Below are 25447 nucleotides of genomic sequence, written 5' to 3'. Positions count from 1 at the left end.
ATAAGACATTTTCATTTGATAAGCAAACACAGGGAAATCTGCAGATGCTGGAAATTCAAGCAACACACACAAAATGCTGGTGGAACACAGCAGGTCAGGCAGCATCTATAGGGAGAAGCACTGTCAACTTTTTGGGCCAAGACCCTTTGTCAGGACCATTTCCATTTGATGTCCATTTTCCTCCACAGATGCTCACTGATTCACTGAGCTCTTCCAGCATCACACTTATTACTCCAAATAAAAGCAGATGCTTGAAATCTGAAAGGAAAATAGAAAAGTCCAGAATTCTTCAACATATTAGATCAGACGGAAACAAAATGAACACTTCAGGTTGATCGTCATTCATGAGAATCACATTCATAAGTATTTTCTGTAATTTAAATATAATCCTAGATTCAACCAGATTACTTTATTCACCAGTTTCATTTTCACCAGGCAGACAATGTTTCTGAGTACAACACACCTAATTCCTTGCTTGCCATTAATTCAAAGGGAAATAAAGATCAATAACAATCAGCTAATTGTCAACTTTTTCCAAGATAAGCATCATAAGTTTCCATGCGCAAGAACAGATCAGCTAGACAAGTGTGATGTTTCTGCTCCACATCCTCGGTGGCAAGAGAAAAAAGAAGCAGTGAAAACAGATTTTACAGTACATCCAGTAAAGAGAGAACTTGACTGAAGAAAGCCCTTTGCAAAGTAAGCAGAGATATTTTTAAACAGTGTGACAGTATTGACGATGATAGCAATGGGAAATGAGAATAAATCTTCATTGAAGTTGAACAACTTACATCTTCAAACCGAACTGCAGTTTAACAAGTTCTTCACTGGACAGGTTTGGCTCAGATCTGACACTGGCCTCATGATCCCAATAATTAATTTCAGTTATCAGGATCATGTTTATAGCTGTACAATTATAGTAAGGCAGTGATAATGCAAATTTCATTCACATCCCTTTCAGATCCCTTTCAGATGATCGTACATGTGGTCAGAATATGCCTTTCTGCAATTTTTAAAAGCTGCAGCTCAAGCAAAGCTACTCAACATTTAAAAGATTTGGCATTGAGAGCAATATTGAATTAGACCATAAGAAACAAGAGCGGAATTAGGCCTTCAGCCCATCGGTCCACGCTACCATTTCATCATGGTGGATGCATTACCTTTCTCAACTCTATTCTCCTGTGTTCTCCCCATCACCTCTGACACCCTTACAACCTCTGCTTTAAATATACCCAATGACTTGGCCTCCACAGCCATCTGTGCCAATAAATTCCACACATCTCACTACCCTTTGGCTAAAGAAACTCCCCTTCATTTCTGTTCTACATGGGTGTCCCTTTATTCTGAGGTTGTGACCTCTGATCCTAGATTTTCCCACTATGGGAAACATCCTCTCCACATCCACTCTATTTAGGACTATCAATATTCCATAGGTTTCAATGAGATCACTCCTCATTCTTCTAAACTCCAGCAAGTACAGGCCCAGAGCCATCAAATGCTTCTCATACATTAAGCCTTTCATTCCTGGAATCATTCTTGCGAACCTTCTCTGGACACTCGCTACTGCCAGTATACCTTTTCATAGATATGTGACCCAAAACTGCTCACAATACTCCAAGTGTGGTCTGACCAATTCCTATAAAGCCTCAGCATGACATCTTTGCTTTTATCTTCTAGTTCTCTCAAAATGAGTGACAACATTGTATTTGCATTCCTTACCACTGACTCAACCAGCAAGTTGCCCAACAGGGAATACTGCAGAAGGACTCACAAGTCCCTTTGTATCTCTAATTTTTGAATGTTCTCCCCATTTGGAAAACAGTCTACACCTTCATCCTTCTATTATAGTGCATAATCATACACCTCCCTAAACTATGTTCCACCTGCTAATTCTTTGTCCATTCTGCCAGTCCATCAAAGTCCTTCTTCAGACTCCTGCTTCTTCAATACTATCTGCTCCTCCACCTATTTTCATTTCACCTGCAAGCTTGGTCACAAAGCCCTCAATTCCATCCTCCAAATCATTAACACATAATGTGAGAAGAAATGGTCTAAACACCAACCCCTATGGAACAGCACTAGTCACCGACAGCCAACCAGAAAAGGCCCCTTTAATTCTCACTCTTTACCTCCTGCCAGTTAGCCGATCTTCTATCCATGTTGGCATCTTTCCTGAAATACCATGCATGGGCTCTTAGTTTGTGTCGTGTACTGTTCAGCTAGATATTTTAATCTAAGTAACAAACTGCAAAAAATTCATAGTGGATCAAATTATAAGCATGTTTATTATTTGCTAGGGAAGATCTACCTCCATATGTTAAATTGTTGGAAAGTAGCTTTAACCTTACAGCTCAGAACGAACTAGTTTATACTTTTACAGAGACCAGTAATTCATCAGTTTTTCCACCCCATGGCATTCCTTCCTTATCTGGATCCACAGCATCTGTTCCTTAATCAGTCCATTTATCTTTTGAGGCTTTTATCCCCATGGCAACTATATCCTGTTTTGCTCTGTTATCAAAACATTTATCATAAACACACCTCCCACTATAAAACACACACAGACTTTTTGTACGCCTCTATCCAGACCAGCAAAGCACTCTGGGATCAAACAGGTTCCATTTTGTCACATTACATTTTGCAAAAATTAAGAATTCATAAAGGCTTCAGGTTACAGGTATATTTCTACACTTGTTAAGCAAAGTTATATTTGGCACCTTGTCAAAGACTTTCTGAAAATCCAAGTAAACAACATCCACTGACTCCCCTTTGTCTATCCTGCTTGTTATTTCCTCGAAGAGCTCCAATAGATTCCCTGATTTTATCTGATTACACCAGAGGAAGTTGCAACAATGCACTCTGCAGAAAGGTGGTGAACCACCAACAGTGATACTTGGATTTCTGAGTTTTTAACTGTCCAGGAATGTACTTCAGCTATTGCTGAAATATATCCTCCATTTTAGAGGTGAATCTACTAGCCCGTTGTTAATTTTCACTGTGAAATCTGGACCAATAATGTTCTGATAGGGTTAGAGCAAAGAAAGGCACATAAATCACCAGAATACCAAAACAAGCATTGGGATTTATTTCTAAGCATGTAGAAATTAAAAGCAGACAAACTATGATAAACCCGAGGAAATCTGCAGATGCTTGAAATTCAAACAACAACACACACAAAATGCTGGTTGAACACAGCAGGCCAGACAGCATCTATAGGAGAAGCACTGTCGATGTTTCGGGCTGAGACCATTCGTCAGGACGTCTCGGCCTGAAATGTCGACAGTGCTTCTCCTGTAGATGCTGCCTGGCCTGCTGTGTTCCACCAGCATTTTGTGCAAACTATGATAAACTAGGTTAGGCCACAATTGGAAAGCAATTCTTGTTTCCATATTTGAAAAAGAACATAGAGACACCAGTACAGAGCTTTAAAAATGCATTGTAGAGAGCATCTTAACTGATTGGATCATGGCCTGGAAGGGAAACAGCAATGGCCGGGTATGGAAACAGCAATGCCCCGGAATGGAAAAGGCTGCAGAAAGTGGTAGATAGATGAATCCCAGTCCATCACAGGCAAAGCTCTCCCAACTATTGAAAGAGTTGCTGCATATGTCCACAGGAAAGAAAATTTCAGGGTTGTATGTGGTGACATGTATGTACTCTGATAATAAATTTTACTTTGAATTTTACTCTTTAGTATGTTTTGCATTGCTGCATTCATCAGTATTAGATGTTCATCACAAATAATGCGTTGAGTATCCAAATATTTTTTGGGGGGAGGAGGGAGGGAGGGAAGAGTGAAGGAGTGGAGGGGTGGAGGGGTCGGGGAGTGAAGGGCGGCAAGTAATGTATAAACAAATAGAGGTTGACACTGAAGGACACAGACAGAGCAACAGAGATGGTGGGTTGTAAAATGTTATGTGCAGAGGGAAAGTGAAAGTCACAGATAGTGAAACATAGAGAAAGAATCAAGAGGAAAAAAGGGAGAGAAATCAATCTAAAAGGGTGATAAAGACAGAGGATGAGAGTATAAGACAACTTCAAAGGTGTGGGAATGAGAAACAGAAAGAGAAATGGAGAAAGACTTTGAGAAAGATGGAGAGAGATTTGTACGAGATTCAGATGTGAGATATTGAAATTATGCTATATTCAAAACAGCATTAGAAAAAATAATTATGATTGATTGCTGCTAACATAGAATGGTGCTTTCCACAGTTCTTGTGTGTCAACATCATATTAAGCACAAAATGGAAATTTTGTGATTTGGTTCAAAAATGGTAGCATAACTGCATTTTTAAGTGCTGCTAATGTAAATTACATCTTAAGATTTTTATTCAATCATGTTAAGAAGTGCTATTTGTTTAAGCTATGGTTTAGTTGTCTGTGTAATCTGTCCCACTTTATTACATGGGACCTTGTTAAACTCTTGATAATCATTTAATTCAGTTATAACATAAAAGATTGTGCAGTCATTAATATTGTTGCATTAAGTTCCTTTGATTTTAAATGAAGAGTCATTAGTCTCTCATTATGATAGACTTGGTGAGCTTTGTCAGTTAATCAACATGAAGAATGCTGTCAAGGCAAGAAAAAGTTTTATGTCCCAAAATTATTGCTTTCATTTTGGTGCTAATTAGGTAGTAATTGAAATAATATCTCTGCCAAATTTAAGCCACATTTGAAATGATTAAGGGATAAAAATACAGATAATATTACAGAGTGGAATTACGTGTTTTCATTTTGCTGCTTTTATGACTAGAAAAGCTTTACAGCAAGTAGAATGATTCATTAAACAAAATTTAAAACAATATTTTTACAATGAGGGTTATATGTCTGTTTGGTTTAACGTAACAGTTATAATTAATATCAACTTATCTGTTCTGGTGTCTGTACTTCACACAGATTACATCTTTTCTGCCTGCCATGCATATCTAAGCATAACTAAAAGTTGCTTCAATTACTTTTGATAGTACATTCTACATTATTAGGGCAGTAAAATTTCTTTTGAGTTTTCTTTTGGATTTATTCAAACAGTATTATATTTATGAGATCCAAATTTCAACTCTCCCACAGTGGATGTAATCTTTTTAAAATCCACTCTCTCAGGTCTTTCTGTTATTTTAAAGAGTTGTTTCAGTTCTTACTGCAATCTTTTCACTCCTGAGCAAAGGTCTCCGACATTCTTTTTGTGTATTATCTCAATTTTGGATTAGTCGTCGTTCCACCTTCTTTAAGTGCAAACTCAAAGAAAACATATTACCCAAGTACATTTATATTACCATATACCACCTTGAGATTAATTTCCTTGCAGCCAATTACAGGGAAAAAAAGAATAGAATTTTATGAAAATTATACATGTAATGCCCTGCTGTAGATATTCTGTTTTAGCAGTTCTGTAAGAGCAGTCTGTTCTGCTTTTAGTATGTTTGGGTTTCAGCTGAGATAAGGGGTTATTTTATTCAACTTAAGAATGTTGTGTCAGCCAATTAGGAGGAAGGAATTGGGAGATGGTTCTAAAGAATGTTGGGTGCAGAGGTTTTTTGTGAGGGACACTGGTGTGGGTTGGGGTTTTCCTGGCAGGTGCTGTGAGCAGACAGGAAGGAAGATAGCTGAGGATGCCATCCCTGTTGCACAAAGTGTTCTGTGCAGAAGAATAGCTTCAAGGAGGAAGGACCAATACTCCCATGGGGGAGCCCATCTGTTCGAGGTGGATTTCGAGTGACATTCGGAAGGTGATGTGTATTTTCACACAGACCGTGGGTCCAGCTTCTGAGTTAAAGACAACTTCAAGATGAGATCCAACTTATGTGCACATCTGGACAGGGTTAACTGTAATGGACCCTTTTAATTTTTTTTCCTTCTCTTTTTCCTACTAACTGTTCGATAAAGCTGACATTTGTAAATACACTTACTTTATAATTGTATGCAGTGTATAATCTGTTATTTCTTGCTGATGGCTAATTACATTAGTCCAATATTTACACAGAATTCGCACAGATAGGGGGTCGGGTGGTCAAGACATCCCATCTTCCCGGTTTTGGTGGGACCCAAGTCATACCGACCCTAGATGTAAAGAGTTTGAGAAAGGTGGCTTTCTCACCACTGAGTCCAGTGGTTGTTAGCAAGGGGCTAACAAGCCCCATCTTGAGAGATGCCCAGTATAAAAAGATTTCATACATCAACAGTTAATGACTGACAAACAGCCAAATGCAAAAAAAAACAGACTCTGCAAATACAAAATAAGATTGAAAACATGATTTATAAAGAGTCCATGAGAGTGAGTCTGCAAGTCATTGAATCTGTTCATAGTTGTGTAGTAGTGAATGAAGTTTTCCACACCACAAGAACACCTCCCCAAACATTTGGATACTTAACTCATTTGTGATGAACAAGCACTACTGATGAATGCAGCACTACAAAACATACATAAAGTTAAAAGTAAAACTTATTATCAGAGTACATATGACCCTGAGATTCTTTTTCCAGTGGGTATATTCAGCAAGTCTACAGAAAAGTAACTATAAACAGGATCAATGAAACAGCAAGAGCATAGAAAACAACAAACTCTACAAATGCAAACATAAATAGCAATAAATAATGAGAGCATAAAATAACGAGATAAAGAGTCCTTAAAATGAGATCATTGATTGTGGGAACATCAATAGATGAGTGTTTGTTCAAGAGCCTGATGGTAGTAACCTTTTTTGAACCTAGTGGTGCGACTCCTGAGGAATTTGTACCTTCTACCTGACAGCAGCAGCAAGAAAAGAGCATGGCCTAAGTGATGTGGATCTTTGATGATGGATGTTGCTTTCCTACTACAGTGTTTCACGTCAATGTGCTCAATGGTTCGGGCGGGTTTTACTCATGATGTACTGGGCCAAATCCACTACCTTTTGTAGAACTTTCCATTCAAAGTCATTGGTGTTCCCATACCAGGCAGTAATGCAGCCAGTCTCTATAGAAGTTTGTCAAGGTTTTTGATATCATGCTGAGTTTCAGCAGGCTCCTCAGGAAATAGAGATGCTGTTGTGCTTTCTTTGCAATTACATTTATATGACAGCTCCAGGACAGGTCCTCTGAGATAGTGACACCCAGGAATTTAAAGTTACTGACTCTCTCCACCTCTGATCCTCTGGGGAGGACTGGTTCATGGACCTCTGGTTTCCTTCTCCTGAAGTCTACTATCAGCCCCTTGGCCTTGCTGACGTTGAGTGAGAGGTTTTTGTTATGATGGTATCACTCAGCCAAATTTTTAATCACCCTGCTGTATGCTGATTTGTTACCACCTTTGATACGGCCCATAATAGTGGTGTCATCAATAAAGTTAAATATGGTGTTGGAACTGTACTGTACTTAGCCACACAGTCAAGTAGAGCAGGGGCTAAGCACTTGTGTCGATAGAGGTTGTGGAGGAGTTGATTTTGCCAATCCAAATTGACTGGGGTCTGCAAGTGAGGAAACCAGAATCCAACGGCACAGGTGGGTATTGAGCCCCAGGTCTTGAAGTTTACTACTAGTTTTGAGGAGATAATGGTATTAAATGCTGAGCTGTAATTGATAAACAGCATCCTGATGCATGCATCTTTGCTATCCAGATGTTCCAGGGTTGTATAAAGAACCAATGAGTTGGCATCTGCAGCGGACCTGTTGCTCCAGTGGGAAAATTGGAGTGGATTCAAGTCATCACTCAGACAGGAGCTGATATGCTTCAATACCAGCCTCTCAAAACTCTTCATCACTAAGCACTAGGTGATAGTGATTAAGGCAGGTTACCATGCTCTTCTTAGGCACTGGTATGACTGAAGTCTGCTTGAAGCAGGAGGGTAGCACGCACTCTCCAAGTGATAGGTTGAAGATACACCAGCCAGTTGGTTAGACAGGTATGTTTTCCTTGGACTCACCCTCTTGAAAGACAGTCACCTTCAGATACTGAGACCAAAGGATCATTGGGAGATGTGAGTTGTGTGCTAGTTTCTCATGTTCTGGTGGTCAAAGCGAGCACAGAAAGCAATAAGTTCACTTGGAAGTGAAGCTCTGCTGTCCCTCATGTCACTAGATTTAACAACTGTGAACCATTGCAACCACTGTTAAGAAAAGTGAAGAGTAAACTGGAGAAAGACATTGATAATATTGACATAAAATATAAATAATCTTGAAAATTGCAAAGTGTATAGAAATGTGTAAAGTTTAGCTTAGGATTAGATGAAGGAGAAAGCAAAATATTAGGATTAGAAATTGAGCTGAAAAACTATTTTAAAAGCTAAGTGCTATATAAAATTAAATTAGCAACAGTGAATGTGGTCCCTTACAGTAAAGGTCAGTAACATTTTAACTGGATGATGAAAATAGAGGAAAACTAAATGTATACTTTCTGTCTGCCAAAATGACAGAAAACACAAAAATCATTTTGGAAAGAGTGTGGAGTCAGTTACAAAGCCTAAAGCTGCTGTTGCGCATATACCACCAACACAAACTTCTCTCATACCTACTTCAGTGAGTATCACAGTAGCTGCTTCCACCTCAGTGGGAACTCCAGCTTCAGCTTCATTTCCAACCCAACTCCCAATTTTCCCCATGTTGCATCTGATCTGTTTCCTTGAAAGATTTGGTCAGCTGCAGGAAGACTTGTGCAGGCTCCTCAAAACTTAGCAGTTATTTTTAAAATTTCAATTAAGTATCTTAAAACTGAAGAATGTGATTATATAATAGCTCTATTTATTATCTAAATTGATTATACATGCTTCAAAATGTGAATTTAATGAGTTTTGCAAAAAGTTTATTGATCCCTTACCATTTATTATATATGTTCTACCCTTTTTTTAACTCTCATCAGCTCACACTGTTGGGATTAAATTCCATCTGCCAAAGCACTGCCCAACTTTCCGTCGGATCAACAGCTTATTTTGCCAGGAGCCTAGACAACCTTCAAGTTCAAGTTCAGTTGTCATTCAAGCATACATGAATACCGCCAAATAAAACATCGTTCCTCCAGGGCCAAGGTGCAAAACACAGAGTCGGCAGTCAAACAAAACACAAGGCACATATAAGCACATATAACCTTCTTCACTGCTCTCAACATCAGCAGTTTTTGTCATCTACAAATTTAATAAACATTCTTCCCACATTCATATGTTTTTTTATATCTATGAAAAATATTCTAGCACTCATCCCAACAGTATATCACGAGTCACAAATGTCCAAGCAACTTTTCATGACTACCCTCTGCAAACTATCACCAAGCCAATTTTGGAACCAATTACCCATTTTGTTTGGGTTCTGTGTAACTCAACTTCTGGACCAACCTACTGCCCTGCCTTCAATTTTCTTGGATATCTTCAATTAAATGAGTTAGAAAGGATTTCTCTGGCACAAAACCACACTGACTATTCCTGATCAGCCCCTGCCTTTCCAAATACACATAAATCTTATGCCTCAAGATTGACTCCAATAAGTTTAAGGCTTATGAGTATATAATTACCCAGTTACAAAAACAAAACTGCCATCTTCCAGTCTTCTGGAACCTTGCTTGTGGCTAACAAAAATGCAGTCTCTGTCAGCTACCTTCTCCTTTGCTTCTCATAACAATCTGGAATAGATATCATCAAAACCTGGGAACTTATCAATCTTTATGCACCTCACGATATCTAATACCTCTTCAATACTGACTTGTTCCAGGTCATCCATGTACCATGTCCTCTTACACGTCATTGGTGTATACAGAAGAGAAGTATTCATTTAGGCATTTAGGACCCTGTTTGCATCACCTGGCTCCATACACAGATTATTCTTTTGGTTCCTCATAGAACCCATTCTCTCCCTAGCTAACCTCCTGTTGTTAATACACTTACAAATTGCCCTAGGTCTCTCCTTGATCCTACTTGCCAGGGTATTTCATGACTGCCTGGGACTATATATGCTGTAATTCAGAAGAATGAGAGGGGATTTTCTAAACATAAAATGATGAAAGGGGCAGATAAGGTAGAGGTAGGAAAGTTGTTTCCACTGGTAAGTGAGACAAAAAATAGAGGATGTAGCATCAAGATTCAGGGGAATAGATTTTGGATGGAGATGAGGAGAAATTGATTTTTCCAGAGAACCTGTGGAATTTTCTGGGAAAGCAGTACAGGCTACCTCTTAAGATATACTTAAGACACAGTGAGATAAATTTTATGCATAGGGGAAAAGGCAAATAGGTGGAGATGAGTCCACAGCCAGATCATCCATGATCACATTACAGCAGAACTGACAGGTCAAATGGCCAACTCCTGCTTATGTTATTAAAAAACTCTTCAAAGTGATTATGTTATGTGTTTAGTATTTGTACAGTATTAATATGATAACACTTGGAATTAAAACACAAAAAAGCGAAGTGGCTTCACAGTATGCATTTGGAAATTCAAAGACTCTAGAGAGACAGTGCTTTCGTAGGTTTTTTCCTCCCACAGATCACAGCCTTCATGGATTGAAAGATGTCAAGTACATCTCTGTCATTCACCAAAGTAGAGAGAGTATAAAAAGGAACTGACATTGGACTAAAGGAAAATACTGAAACCTATTATTATTATTGACTTGATACCAGAGCACTTAGAAAACTAAAACATGACTGGGGAAAGTCATGAAGATTTATGAAAAACCTGTTGGAACATTTTCATACCACAACAGAGTGAGTAGGAAAAACTGGACCACAAAAGGGATGAGTAAAATATCTTGCAAGACAAAAATTTGGGCTCTTTGAGACTGAGCAGTATATTTACTCATAGCAGTGTTTAGTAGGAGATTGTAAACTGAGAATAGAAATAAAAGGGCAGTCACTACTTAATTGCACCTTTGTTTCCACCTCAATCAACTCACTCTCTGCTCTCTCGCCTTCAACTCCTCTCTCTGTAAATACATTTGACAATAATCCTGAGCACATTATGGTCTCCAGCTCCTGGTTCCAAACATAGTCCAGCTCCAGGTTCCTGATCCCAGCCATGTTCTGACACTTGAGTGCAAATCTCACTCCATTCCCAGCTGAGCTCCATCTGTACATTTGGCTTTTTACATCCGTGCTTCCTGCCATGGCTGCCGTGGCTACACTTAAACCTCACAATTAGGAACACTGTTATATTGAATATCACTGTTGCTCCTTACAGAGAGTATTGCCTCACACTGAAGTGCATGAAACTGCTGAGTGTCTGCTTATTTCATCAGTCCATGTTCGCCTGTGGTTGCTTTCCTCAACACTGCCAAGTTTTGCATCAACTACAAACTTCAAAATTGTTCTTTAAATATCTTGGTGGATGTTTCTCATTAACCCATGCATCTCTAAGTGAGTATTAGTTTTATCGTTATCGTAAGGTTTTTTGTGCACCCCCATCAACTAATTTGCCTATAGTTGCAGACTGCTTCTCAATTGTTTTTCACCCGTTGCAATATCACAATCGTGCTCTACCTCTGACACCTTCTGCCTGCAGGATTCTATCTTTTTTGTGTGTGTGCCATACTCTACCAGAGCCTCGGTGACCACTTATTTTTTCAAGTGGTTGTCTTGGAGGAAAGATTCTGTGAGTGGTCCCCCACATTCTTCTCACAGCGCAGTGTTTTTTTTTCACAACGCCAAGTTGCGAGCTCGACACTCAACCGGGCACGGATGGAAAGTGCCCAGGAGCGGCCCGACTGGATTCGAACTCGGGAACCTTCAATCCAGAGTCTGGCGCTGATGTCACTGCGCCACCAGCCAGCCTAGAAATCTATCTACGTCCTCCTTAAGAAGAGCGAGCCATAATATTTGCATTTTGTCTTCCTTCAGCAAGCAATACTTCATTCTTTCTGGACCAAATGATTCCTTAACTGATTGATGTCAGCCCAATGAAGCATCTCCCCTTCTATACAAATTCATTCTGTGCAATACTTATATCCCCACATTAACTTCACCACTTGTGAAGAGACGTGTAAAGTTTTCATTCAATATCACTGTCATTCCCTATATCTGAACACAATAACTTACTTATTGATTTCAAATAAAATCTGCCCTTTCTTTAACTATTTTTTCAATATTTATAACCTTATAAAAAGATTTTTGGTTTCTCTTTGTTGTTAACTGATGATCTTTTCTCACACTCTGCCATTCTCAATATTCCTTTATCAAATTTCTGTATCCACTTTTTATATTTTGCTTCTGATTGTATTTTGTATCTGACATTTGTCATAAATTTGTCCTGCTCTATTTTACATTAAACCTTATTACATTTTTCATCCAATGACTTCTGACCTTATTTGATCTATCATTCTTCCTTACGGGAATTTGATTTACAACTGAGATATCTGCACTTTGAAGGTCTATTGTTGCTCATGACAAACTTTCTGGTGTTTTTTTTCCCCAGACTGGCTTCTTAAACTGAAATTGGCTTCCTTCTCACTGAGTATTCCTATCTATGTCCCTTCTCATAACAGCTTCAATTATGCTTAAAATACCATTACCAAAATGGTCCAGTGAAATAACTTACACATTTCCTGCCTACATTCTGGTACACACTGCTATTTTTTTTAAACTGAATATATCTTCATAGAGTAAATCTACAAATTATTTTGGGTTGAAATTACATTCCACCTTTACATTTTCAGATTTTCTGTGACTCTATAACACTCAGTATTCTGTTAGTCACAAGTTACTAATGGAATATCAATCACTTCACTCAATGAATACACAACTTCTCTTGGCAGCATCACATTTCAGAGCACCTTGACCTGGCCCTCAATCTGACACTATCCTTTAGTCTTAGTCACCTTAAAGCACATGCTTTTTTTCCCAAGTAGGAAAGACTTTCAGCTTCAGCAACAGAATAAAATATTCAGCTACATTTGCAGCCACAGAGGACCTCAAGCTGTATATTTTAAATTAATTAATTAGGTCCAGATCAATATCAGAAAGGAACCAATTCAAATGCTGAAACTAAGGTGGCTTCATGAATAGGGTATTACAGAACTGCAGCAGTTAGTGCTGCTGCCTCATAGTTTCATAGACCTTGGTCTAATCCTGGTATGTTTGTGCAGAGTCTCCACTTTTCCTCAGCAACCACGTGGTTATCTCCAAAAGCTCTACTTTCCTCCCCATCACAAAAGTGTGCTAGGAGATTAATTGGCTACTGAATATCACTTCCTGGTGTAAATTAATTACAAAAGAATCAAAATGAATCTGAGAGAAAGCATAAATTGCAGGGTACAGAGGAATAACGAGATGGGAAATTAATTCAATGAGATTGATCCCTGAAAACTGGCACAAATTAGAAGGACTGAACTGCCTTCTTCTGCACCATTATAAGCATAAGATAGTATGTCTGATTAACACGTCCTTACAGGATGCTGAATTTTTTTTCTGTTATAAACAAGAATCATTACACCAACTGCATCTCACTCTTGCTGAACCCTTGAAGCTCAGCATTCTATATCGGATTTTAAAACTGATCTCATACTGAACCATGACTACTTGATTTATTTTATTCTTATCCTTATTTGCAAACTTAATGAAAACTTGCATTAAAGACCTTTGCTCTTCCCCTAAATTCCCAGTTACAGTTAGTCTATGGTTTAGGAAACAAATGTAGCAATGGAGAGTGTTCTATGCACTTAAACCCAAACTAAGTATACCAGGCTTTAGTTCTGCAACTGGCACTTTCACCATTTCATCCACCCCCAGAATAGTGAAATTTCTTGTCACGGAAAAATTAATGCTTTAATTTTTTTTCAGGACATTGCATGTGTATTTGCAGAAGAGACACTAATACTGTTCCCCTATATTTATGTTTCGTTTAAAGTGCAGTTTGCCACAAGTTCTAAGTCAATCCAGCCAATTTAATAATAGTGATTTAAATTGTGCAGCAAAATTGAACTTTATACAGTTAAAATTGGCTACAATTCAACAGTTTATCACTAACCACATCTAAAATGACCTTTGAAATAGCAGCCAAGGATATTATCTGATTCACCCAGAAGACACCACAAGCCACAAGTAATAATAAAATTAGCAATACTAAGAATTTTTACAGAAACATTTGACTAATCCAATAAATGAAAACCTGCAAATAAAGATGACCAAGAAATATGCCTGATCCATTGAAATTTCTGCTTTTTGAGAAAGATTTAAGTTTTATTATTGTAATTAGAAGGACCAAATATTGGCCCTAACTTTTTCAAAATTTTCAGTTGACATTTGGATTTTTCCCCCAAGAAATTATATGTATTGTCACAGACCAGACATGATTCCTTTGTTTAAGAAAAGTGAACAGACCTTGTTATGTAAGGTTTTCCACAGAATCCGACAGTGCACCCATTCAATCTACTTGGTCTTTTGTAAAGCCATTTAATTAATTTCTCTCCCATATTCTTTCCTCCAAGCTCTGCTAACATTTTTTCCACTGTACATAGAAGTCTGCTTCAAAAACTGATCTCAGCAATACTGGAGACAGTACAGGATATATAGACATCCTCAGCCATCAACAAATGGTCCTTTTGCTGACTGGATGATCACTGAGTTTTATCAGGATCTGTGTTTCCTATTTACTCGCAATAAATATTTACAGTCAGAAAAATGAAATATTTCTGAATTTTGAACTCTTCTAAATCATTCCTTAATTATTACTGCCGTTGAAAGAACAATTCCGGATACTCTGATCTCCCTCCACAAAGGTAAGGCTTTAGATCCTCTGAACACGACTGGACAGTCGAAACTGTGAAGAGCTGTGTGCATTGGCTCCTCACTGGGCAAAGGAATAAGAGAATGTCTTATCTTAAGCTGTTGAACAGGTAGGGAGAATGAAGAGTGGTGGATTACCTGTTGATATCACATTGGATATCATATAACACTGATAAGATCAAGTTCCAGATAGATATAACAACAGAAACCTGACCAGTTCAATATATACACAGGTATGAAGTGGGAAGGCAAAAACATATTCAGGAACCTTGAAGGGGAGGGTTGGAACTGGTACAGTAGTTTATAGAGGAGAAGGGAAAGTAGATTTCTTTAAGAAGGGTGTCGATAGCAAATCTGAAGCTGTAAGCCTTGCATCTGAAGAAACTAGAAAGCCATAATTTACAGGGATATTATCTAGAGATAAAGAGGTGGATGGCATACACAAGATGAATTTGAAAGGCATGAGAGGAATGAGGGAAAGATAGATTTACATTTATAGCAGCTGTGCAAGTACAAGTTTGAATGAGTAGGTTAGGGAAAAGGCTGAAAAAGGCTGATAAATGGAATGATCACCTTTTTGAGAACAGAGTCTTTCTGCCCCACCTCTGTTGGAGTTATGGGTAAAGGAGACAGGAAAGACATTGAAGATGTTTCTCAAAAAACAAAAGGAGTTGGTGTAATATGATCTAGATGACCTATAATATGATCTATAAATTGACCTACAGTAGTGTACAACTGAGGTCATGAGCCCCACAGCGATCATTGACTTATTAGGGAAAGTCAGCATGGCTTTTTGTGGAGGCGGTCCTGTCTCACAAACTTGATTGAATTTTTTAACAAGTGATGAAGATGTTTGATGATGATATTAATATGGGCCTTGACAAAGCCTGCAACAAAGTGCCTCATGGTAAGTTCATCCAGAAGATTAACTCATACTTAATTCATAATGAATTGACAAATTTGAAACAAAATTGGCTGGGACATAGAAAGCAGAGCAACAGTGGAGGGGAGATTCTCTAGTTGTACTGTGGGTCCTTGAACAATACTGTTCCACAAGAACAAGTGCTGGGACCATGTAGGTGATCTGATTAAGTTTGTAGATAACACAAACACTGGTGCAGTTGTGGAAAGTGATTAAGGTTATCAAAGAATGCAACAGGATATCGATCAACTAGAAATTTGGGAGGAGAAATAGCAAATGGAGCTTAATCCACACAAATACAAGATTATGTATTTTGGCAAGAGGAAATTATCCAGTAAATAATGGGATCTTGGGCACAAATGCATAGCTCTCTGAAGAGGCAACATAAGCAAATAAGAGCGGTTAAAAAAAGACAAAGGACATACCTTTCATTGGTCAGAACTCAGAACAAAAGTCAGGAGGTCATGTTGTAGTTGTATAAAACTTTAGCTAGGCACATTTGCAGTATGGTGTGCAATTTTAGTTGTCAACTACAGGAAAGATGTAGAGGCTTTGCAGAGAATGCAGTAGATATTCACAAGGACATTGCGTGGATCACGATGTTCTTGGAAGAGGCAAGTTAAACTTGTTTTTTTTTCTGGAGCATCAGAGATTAACAGGCAGGTGACCTGATCAATTATAAAGTTATGACAGGGTGTACAAAGGGTGGATGATTAGTCTTTTTCCCAGGATGAAAATGTCAAAGACCAGAGGGCAAAGAGGAAGTAAGTTTAAAGAAGAGTTACAGGGCACATTTTTGTCTTACAGGGAAACATATTGCCAGGGTATGTGGTAGAAGCAAATAACATAACAAAATTTAGGAGGGTCTTAGGCAGGCAGGGAATCAACAAATTCAGATCACGTGCAGGCAGTTGGAATTGGTAAGATTTACATCATGGTTGGTGCAGACAAGGCGGGCTAAAGGGCCTGTTCCTATGCTACACACACAAAATGCCTAGGAATTAGAATCAGAATCAGATTTATTATCACTGGTATGTGTTGTGAAATGTGTCAACTTAGCACCAGCAGTTCAATGTAATACATGATAACATAGAAAGAAAAAATAAGTAAATCGATGATAATAAGAATATATATATGTATATTAAATAGTTAGATTAAAAATTGTGCAAAACAGAAATAATAGATAAAAAAGTGAGGTAGTGTTCATGGGTTCAATGTCCATTTAGTAATCAGATGGCAGAGGGGAAGAAGCTGTTCCTGAATCGCTAGATGTGTGCCTTCAGGCTTTTTTACCTTCTTCCTAATAGTAACAATGAGAAGTGGGCATGTCCTGGGTGATGGGAGTTCTTAATAATAGATGTCGCCTTTCTGAGGCTCCGCTTCTTGAAGATGTCTTGGATGCTACAGAGGCTAATACCCATGATGGAGCTGACTAATTTTACAAATTTTTTTAGCTTCTTTCGATTTCTTCATCTTACCCTTCCTGAAGACCACAATCAGTTCTTTTGTCTTACTGATATTGAGTGCAAGGTTGTTGCAGCAACATCACTCAACTAGCTAGTGTATCTTGCTCTTGTATCCCCTCTCATCTCCATTGGGGATTCTACCAACAATTGTTGTGCCATCAGCAAATTTAGAGATGACACTTGAGCCATAACCAACGACATAATCAAGGTTATAGAGGGATTAAAACAGTGGGCTAAGCACACACTAGCAAGTCAGGCAGCATCTATGGAGGAGAATGAACAGTCAATGTTTCTGGTCCAAACTCTTCATCAAGACTGGAAAGGGAGGTGACAGAAGCCAAATAAGGAGGAGGGAGAGGGGAAGGAGTACAAGCTGGCAGATCACCTCACCTGGTCTCTCTCACCTATTATCTGCCAGCTTGTACTACTCCCACTCCCCCCAGCTGCTTATTCTGGCATCTGGTTCCCTTCCTGTCCAGTCTTTATCTCCTTAATTACTATTAAATGCAAACTTGAAAGGTTGGGGCATACAACTACTTCAGTAAGACCACTTGTAACGAGGTCACTTCAGTCTTCTATGAATCCATCATCCCACACAACCTTACTCCATGCCAATATCTTTCACTTTATTTCTATTTAGATACTGCAGGTAACAGACTTCTGGCCCAACATCATCCAATTACACCCATATGACCAATTAACCAATGAACCTGAACACCTTTGTAATGTGGGAGGAAACCAGAGCACCTGGAGGAAACTACACAGTCACAGGAAGAACATACAAACTCATTACAGACAGTGGCAAAATTTAAACTGGATTGCTAGCGCTCTAATAGTGTTACACTAACTGTTACTCGATTGTGCTGCCCCTTTAAAATGCACTTTCAAACTTCTTCCCATTTTTCATTGAGTAATTTGCTTCAGTGGTTGTGAACTTAAGTTAACAATGTCCTCTCCTCCACTTTTGATTCATGCCTCAATCTAAACATTCATTTTCTTCTTTCATGGTTATTGTCCAGAGGAGCTCAGGTATGAGTGAACTTGCCTCATAATTTTTAATTTCAATAACCAAATTTGGCTGGACCATATGCACCACTTTTAAATGTCACTGATAAAATAATTACTATCTACCCAAATGCAAGTAAAAATGAATGCTAATTTCTTTTCTGTCACACCTTACCCTGAAAATGAAGAAAGGTAAGCTGCTAAATGTGCAAAGCAATTAATTAAATGGAAGGAAACTTACAATATAAAAATAAAAAATGTTTTTCACACATAGCTAACAATAAAAATGATACTTTTGAACACTGATTTGTCTTTTAGAATTTGTTCATTATTAACTGCCAAACATGATATTTCTATCTCTTCTCTATGCATCTTGCATCTTTTTTTAAACAGGTAAGATTGAAATCATACACTCAGCTCTTTTCACCATTACAGATGACCCAATGGACCATGAATTGAGCTTCCATATCTTTTCCATCACAAAGAACAGCTACATTCAGATTCCTAAGAGAGCTCTGCCTCATCTCCCTCAGATCAATGCTCAGAATTCCTCAATGAGGCCATTGTTTTCTAGAAACAACTATCCCATTGCTTTTATGGCTTTCCAACCTCCACCGCCTGTAAATTCCAGCTCATCCAGAACACTGCTTTCTGTATCCTCTTCTCTTTCATATTTCCACCCATGGGGCTTGTTGTCTTTCATTAGCTTCTGATTCTGTCCTTCAAATTTGGCATATAGTGATAATCCTAGTCAGATTGTGAAGATACTTGGATAATTCCTATCTAGCTAGCTTGATGACTGCATTGTTCTGTGAACAGAGAATGTGCATAACATAAATATTATGATCCTGCACTCATTATATTTTAAGAGAAACTACTTGGGAGAAGTTGATATTAAACCTGTTTCCTCGATCACGATGGAAACTATAGCTTCTGAGGAAAATGCACCATAGATATTTTAGTGTGAGACAAAAGCTCCAAACAAACCAAAAAATCTACCCTTGTATTAAATTCTTGCTTAATCTTAACCCTCATAATCTCTTTAGTTACCTACAGTCTTGCAAAGTTCCTTCACCAAACTCTCAGTTCTTCTCATCCTTCCAGAAATGGTTATACTTTCAGTAACCATGCCCTGAAGATTTATTGCCTTACTTCATTACTATCTCCACTTCGATCTTGCCCCATTTATAATAAGCTTTTAAACTTATTTCTTTGTCCAATCTGCAATAATCTCATGCTTTGGCTCGGCATTGAATTCCAATTTTTACTCTCAGTCCACTATAAACCACATGGCCAAATTTCTACTTACTCATACCTGCTATATATGTAAGAAGAAGCACATGAACTAATGCCAAATCCTGCAGAACCTCGCTGCAAACAATGTCCTTTGACCTTTACCTATGTCTTCCTACTCTGCTATGACAAATATCCATTTAATTTGACACTTTCCTTTGAATGCATCAGCTGTAAGTTTTAGTCGTCCACATGGCAACTTGTCAACAACTTCATTAAAACTCATGTATTTAGATCATGCTTTTTCTCATCAACACTTTTTGTAATAAATCTGACAACTGTAGACAGACAGCTTCAGGTCCATTCTCTTACTCCTTCACCATAATCTTGTAACTAATTTTTGTCAAGACCCTATCCAATGACTGAATTTGATCCCACTAGTCTCTCAAGCACCTAGCTCCAAAAGAATTAGACACTACAAGAAGATACTGACTGTTCTTGATTGAGTTGATCTTTCCAGATGAAAGTCTCAAAGTGCATTTATTAGCAAAGAATGTATATATTATACAACCTTGAGATTTGTTTGCTTGCAGGCAGTCACAAAGCAACGAAACCCAAAAGCACCCGATTAAAAAAAAATAAGACCAATTGCCCCAGTACCCTCAGAGAAAGAGAAAAAGAAACACAAATCATATAAACAATAGGAGCAAGCAACAACACCAGCATTCCAAACCAAATTGAGTCCTTAGATCCAAATCTCTGAGGCAGCCCAGGGTAGGCCCAAAGCCTTGGTATTGAGCTCATCATATTAGCCAGGCAAGTGGCCACAAAGTTAGCAGACACAAAGCACAGCAGCCGGGGGGGGAAACACAATGTCACAGCCTTACCGTCGTGGGGAGAGAAGCCCCCAGACATCAGGGACAGCCTTTAAATTGTCCGAACATCACACTATTACCCAGCCCCACCACCAGTGAATCGCTCCGGGCCTAGATTTCACTACCTAAATCCCACAAATATTGCCTCTCTTAAATGTTAATCAAAACTTTCTGGGGCTGAGAGGATTAGCCTTCAGCAACATATTCCTTTGTGCTAGACATAATTCCAGCCCAAGGATAGCTTTCCTATTGACTTCAATAATTAAATAATAGGAGTCCTTTACATTAAGGTATGTCCTCTCATTTCACCTCTGCCATCTAGACCTCCAGGTCTAAACTAAAGAACTTAACTTCCAAATTTCTATGTTGTAGTTGTACTGGTGTTGTTTATATTGAGCACAGCTAATTCTGGGGATATCACCATGGCCTATTGCTTTTGTTACATCCAATGAACTCATCCCTACCTCCCCCCAAATTTCACATAAAATCAAATTGTTTCAACACCACCCTTCATGACATACGAACAAGGAAGTTGTCAAAATGCATTACATATTTATTATTTATCAGGGGAGAGTTTTGTAAATGCTTTAGCATCCAAATGTTGGGTTTCATCGATGAGAAAAGGGGTAATCATTTTCCAATTTCCAATTTCCATTAACTGCTCACCAGTCCACTACCTTTCACAAATGGATGAGGTCATATCAGAGTTTTGATCTGTTCCACTGGTTGTGTACTCACTGAGATCTGTCGATAGCATACTATTTTTGTTACTCAATGTGCATATTGTCTAATGTTACGAATTTACAGTTAGTATCTCATTTTTAAGTGTCCGTGGTGTTTTCTAGCACACAATTCATTGAATTAGAATTGATCCCATGGCTTGACAGTAAAGATAAAATGAGGCTATGTTACACAGAATGCTGCAATACTGTTCTACTGTTGCAAGTATCCTATGGACTTTCAGGGATGGGCAGTCTTTGTAGTGTCAAGAGATATAACCGAGAACATCTTCAATATGATCTTGAAACTTTATCTCATCAAAATCTACAAAGATCATTGACAAAAGTTGCTTTGCCAATACAGGTTAAGAGCCCCCTATCTGAAATTCCAAAATTCAAAAACCTCCAAAATCCAAATTTCTTTTGAGTACTGACTTGATGTCACAAATGGAACATTCTACAGCGTGTTGGGAAGGTTCCCAGGTGATACGCAGGTCTCTGCGCACCATAGATAGTTCTGAGAAATGACCACACATATATGACAAGATCATAAGACCTTAAGAAAGAGAAGCAGAATTATGCTAGTTGGCCCATCAAGTCTGCTCTGCCATTTCATCATGATTGATCCAATTTTCCTCTCGGCCCCAATCTCCTGCCTTCTCCCTGTAACCCTTCATGCCCTGACTAATCAAGAATCTTTCATCCTCTGCCTTAAATATACATAAAGACGGTCTCCACAGCTGCCTGTGGCAAAGAATTCCAGAGATTCACCACTCTCTGGCAAAAGAAATTCCTCCTTATCTCCTTTCTAAAAGGATGCCCCTCTATCTGAGGCTGTGTCCTCTTGTCTTAGAATCTCCATTATAGGAAACATCCTCTCCATACCCACTCTATCAAGGCCGTTCATTCTTCTGAATCTTAGTGAATACAGGCCCAGAGCCATCAAACATTCTTCATATGACAAGCTGCTCATCTCTTGAATCATTTTCGTGAACCTCCTTTGAACCTTCTCCAGTTTCAGCACATCCTTTCAAAGATAAGTGGCCCAAAACTGCTCACAATATTCAAACCGAGGCCTCACCAGTGTTTTATAAAGTTTCACCATTACATTCCAATGAACAGAAGTTAAAGAAAAATAGAAAAACACTGCATAAAGCAAAAAATGAAGATCTCAATCATGTACTGAAAGAGTAGATTCATCAGAATCAAAGTGAAGAGATGCTGCTTAACAGTATGCTGGTCATGAAACAAGCAAAAATCTATGATGGTAAACTGAAAACAGAAGGTAATTGCTTCATGGACAAAATTACTAAAATATAATTTAAAACTACCTTCTTTCCTTCACATCAGCTGTACATAAGCTGCATATGTAATGTGAGTGGATTTTTTGTTTAGACTTGGGTCCCATTCTCAAAGTATCTGATTATATATATGTAAATATTCCAAAATCTGAAAAATCCAAATCCGAGACACTTCCGGCCCCAAGCATTTTGGATAAGAGATGTTCAACCTGTATAGAGAAAGACGAGTATGTGAAGGAGATTTTTCCCTCATTTTGCTTCTCACACAAACTGCTCTAGGGTTCATACTGGCAGCTACATTGTTCTAGATTTGACCAGCTCATATGTAGTGTGTCACTGAATCACTCTTGATGGCGGACATTGGTGTCTCTGACTGAGAGTATCTTCAATGGCCCTTCCACTCTTGGTGCTTCCCAAGTGGTTTTTAACATGGAGACAGCAAGGGATAACATCAATTAAAATTCCCCTTCAAAGAACTTCACTCCTTCACTGCCGCAGGGCAAATAACCTTGAATAGGTCAACATACGAATCTCTACACATAAAAGGAATCAGTGGCTCAAAAAGCCAGCCAACATCACAAAGACAAGTGGGGATGAGTAATAAATGATTAGTCACCATGTCCAAATTTCACAAAATGATAAAATCTCTCAATTTCTGGGTTTTGTCATGAATACCTCTAATCACACTATTTGGCTGTAAACTATAAGTGCAACAATTTTAGAATGATATGGAAAAAATGTTTTATCAATGCACTTACACTGCTGTGAAAGATTATGCACAGGTATTGCTTCCAGATGAGTGGCCATGCATAAGAGTTTGAAGAACCAAGCTCACAAGAGTTCTGAACAGAAGTACCCAGTCATATTTCATAATTTAAAAGCCTGCACAATTGTTCATATACACAAGGGAGATTTTCAGTTGCAATGCACAGATGATACTGCAGTGACTCTCTTCTTATCCTTCCCTTCTGCTAAATTAATGATCTTAATTTTAATTATAAATCACACCATGAAACCAGAAAAGTATCCAATTTCCACTTTGTGTATATATGAACCGATAGCAAAAGGTCCCTCAAACATCCAAGCAGAAAGCAAGGCTGCTTTTTCCTTAATTTACCGCAGGACATAAGGATGTTTGCTAAGGGAGTCTCAAGACTAATTATCAATTTCATAAAGAGGAACTCAACCAACCAGTGAAGTTATGTAAGAATTGCTGTCAGCAACACCTTGGATCTAAACATCCTCAGCAGCTTCACCAATGACCTATCTGCCATGCTAAGGTCAGAAGTGGGGAGATTTGCTGGTTATAGCAAAATGTTCAATTTCTTTAGCGATTCCTCAAAACATGACCCAGCTAATGCTGGCATGTAGTAAGATCTAGACATCAGTCAGGTAGTGGCAAGTGATAATGACACTACACGAGTCAATGTAATCTGTAACAAAAGACCACTTCCTGACATTCATTCAAACTGCCAAAAGCTCAATTATAAGCTTCCGAGGAACTCAACAGTGAGGAGAAACTCAATTGGGTCAGTGACATAAACGATATGCCTACAAAAGCAGGAAATATACTGTGTAACCAGCAGAAAGTGAACTCACAAACTTAAAGCCATTCCATCAATAAGATGCCTAGATAAGTAGAGATCCAACAATGCTCAAGCTCAACACCATGCAGGACTACTTGATTAGCACCCTATCCACAACCTAAACCCACCCTTGGCATTATGTGTAACATCTATATATTTTTCTGGTTCTAATGTGTTATTTATACTTAAAATGAAGTTCATTAATTTAGCTGAAGGGAAGGGCGTGATATGAAGAAAGTCACATCAATACCAACTGTACATTGTAGATCTCCACCACCCTCTACTGATTTTAATTGATGTTCCAATGAACTACAAAACAGCTAATCCTTTGCTTCACCTTTACTTGTAAGCTAGAAGTACAATGCTGAAGAATGATCCATGAACTTCCCTCAATGGTTATTATTTATTACTAGCCTCAGTTAACAGTACTACTGTGCATCAAATGTGAATTAGTGTGAATAATAGCACCATAAATGTATATTCACTGGGACTGCAATTAATTGAAAGTCTAAGTGCAGTCAAGTTTCATTCAAATACTGTTCATAAATTATTAGAGTACAAAATAATCCAGATAATTTCTTTAAATCTCCTAATAATACACAATTTACACTTTAAAAACCTCATTAATGTTGACATTTTAAAACATTTCATTTGAAGTATGTAACAAATTCAGCAGGTTGGGTACAGGAAGTGCTAAAAGCAAATTACTAGTAAAATTTGTGTAATAACATGCAAACTGTTTTCTGGAATGCAAGGAAAAAAATGGCTTGGTGGTTTATTCCAACCTTCACAATAATCTCACCAAACTTCATGTTGTCTGGAATTTGTCAGCCCTGAGTTCACACATGGCTAGCAACCATCTCATATTCCTTGAATACACCTTTGTGTATTGTTGCAGAAGGTTTACTTGCTGCTAATGGGGGACAACAGTTAAAAAATTACCAACATTTTTCTGCAGCAGCTGGTACTGAATTTTGATGTTGTTCTATTCAGATGCAACTTGCCCCTGTTCACTAACTGGTAATTTTCTATTTATGCAATTCTAATCCTGGTACATAGACAATTCAAGTATTCAATCTTTAATTAAATGCCTTGCTCTGCCTGGAGGCCAAGACTATTTTCAGCCAAAGCTGTCAGTCAAATCATTTGAAAAGCTATTATCAAATGTTCAATGGAACTCATGTTCATCAACCTCAGTAAAAAGCATTCTTAGGAGTTTATTTTTCAGTAAAGTTTACAAAATCTGCAACTTCTAGCTAAAGATAGATTTTGATTCTACAGTGGCTACTGGAGGTTGGCAGATGTTCAGTCCTGGGAGTTCCAAGCCACATGCTGGAGGGCACCTGCAGGCTGAACATGCAGCAAAGTAGCTGTAACCATGTTGAATATTACTGTAGGACAAAAAAGTGCATTTTTTACAGGTATAGTCTCACAATAAGACATGTCCTACCCTTCAGTCAGAATCTAAATCCTCTGCTGCTGAAATAAAACTTGACTGCAGACATTTCTTTTGTAAAGTGTTCACTTACAAAAAGTGCTTCCTCCTGATTGTTGTGAACAAAACCAAGATTAAAATTTTCAGAAACACTCAAATCACAAGTAAAATGGCATAGAATTCTTAAACAAAAGTTTTAACAACAGAGGTAATTTACTTGTAAGTAGTTGT

The 25447-nt window shown here is 38.2% G+C and overlaps 1 protein-coding gene across 2 annotated transcripts in view; it reads right to left on the bottom strand.

The window, feature by feature from the left end:
* The window catches only part of dph6 (diphthamine biosynthesis 6), a 255096-nt gene that overhangs the window by 194486 nt on the left and 35163 nt on the right, over positions 1 to 25447 (bottom strand). The gene's annotated exons all lie outside the window — the stretch shown is intronic.

The sequence above is a fragment of the Hypanus sabinus genome, chromosome 2 (genome assembly GCF_030144855.1).
Source record: "Hypanus sabinus isolate sHypSab1 chromosome 2, sHypSab1.hap1, whole genome shotgun sequence".
Classification (NCBI taxonomy): domain Eukaryota; kingdom Metazoa; phylum Chordata; class Chondrichthyes; order Myliobatiformes; family Dasyatidae; genus Hypanus; species Hypanus sabinus.
This window is presented reverse-complemented; position numbering and strand designations above follow the sequence as displayed.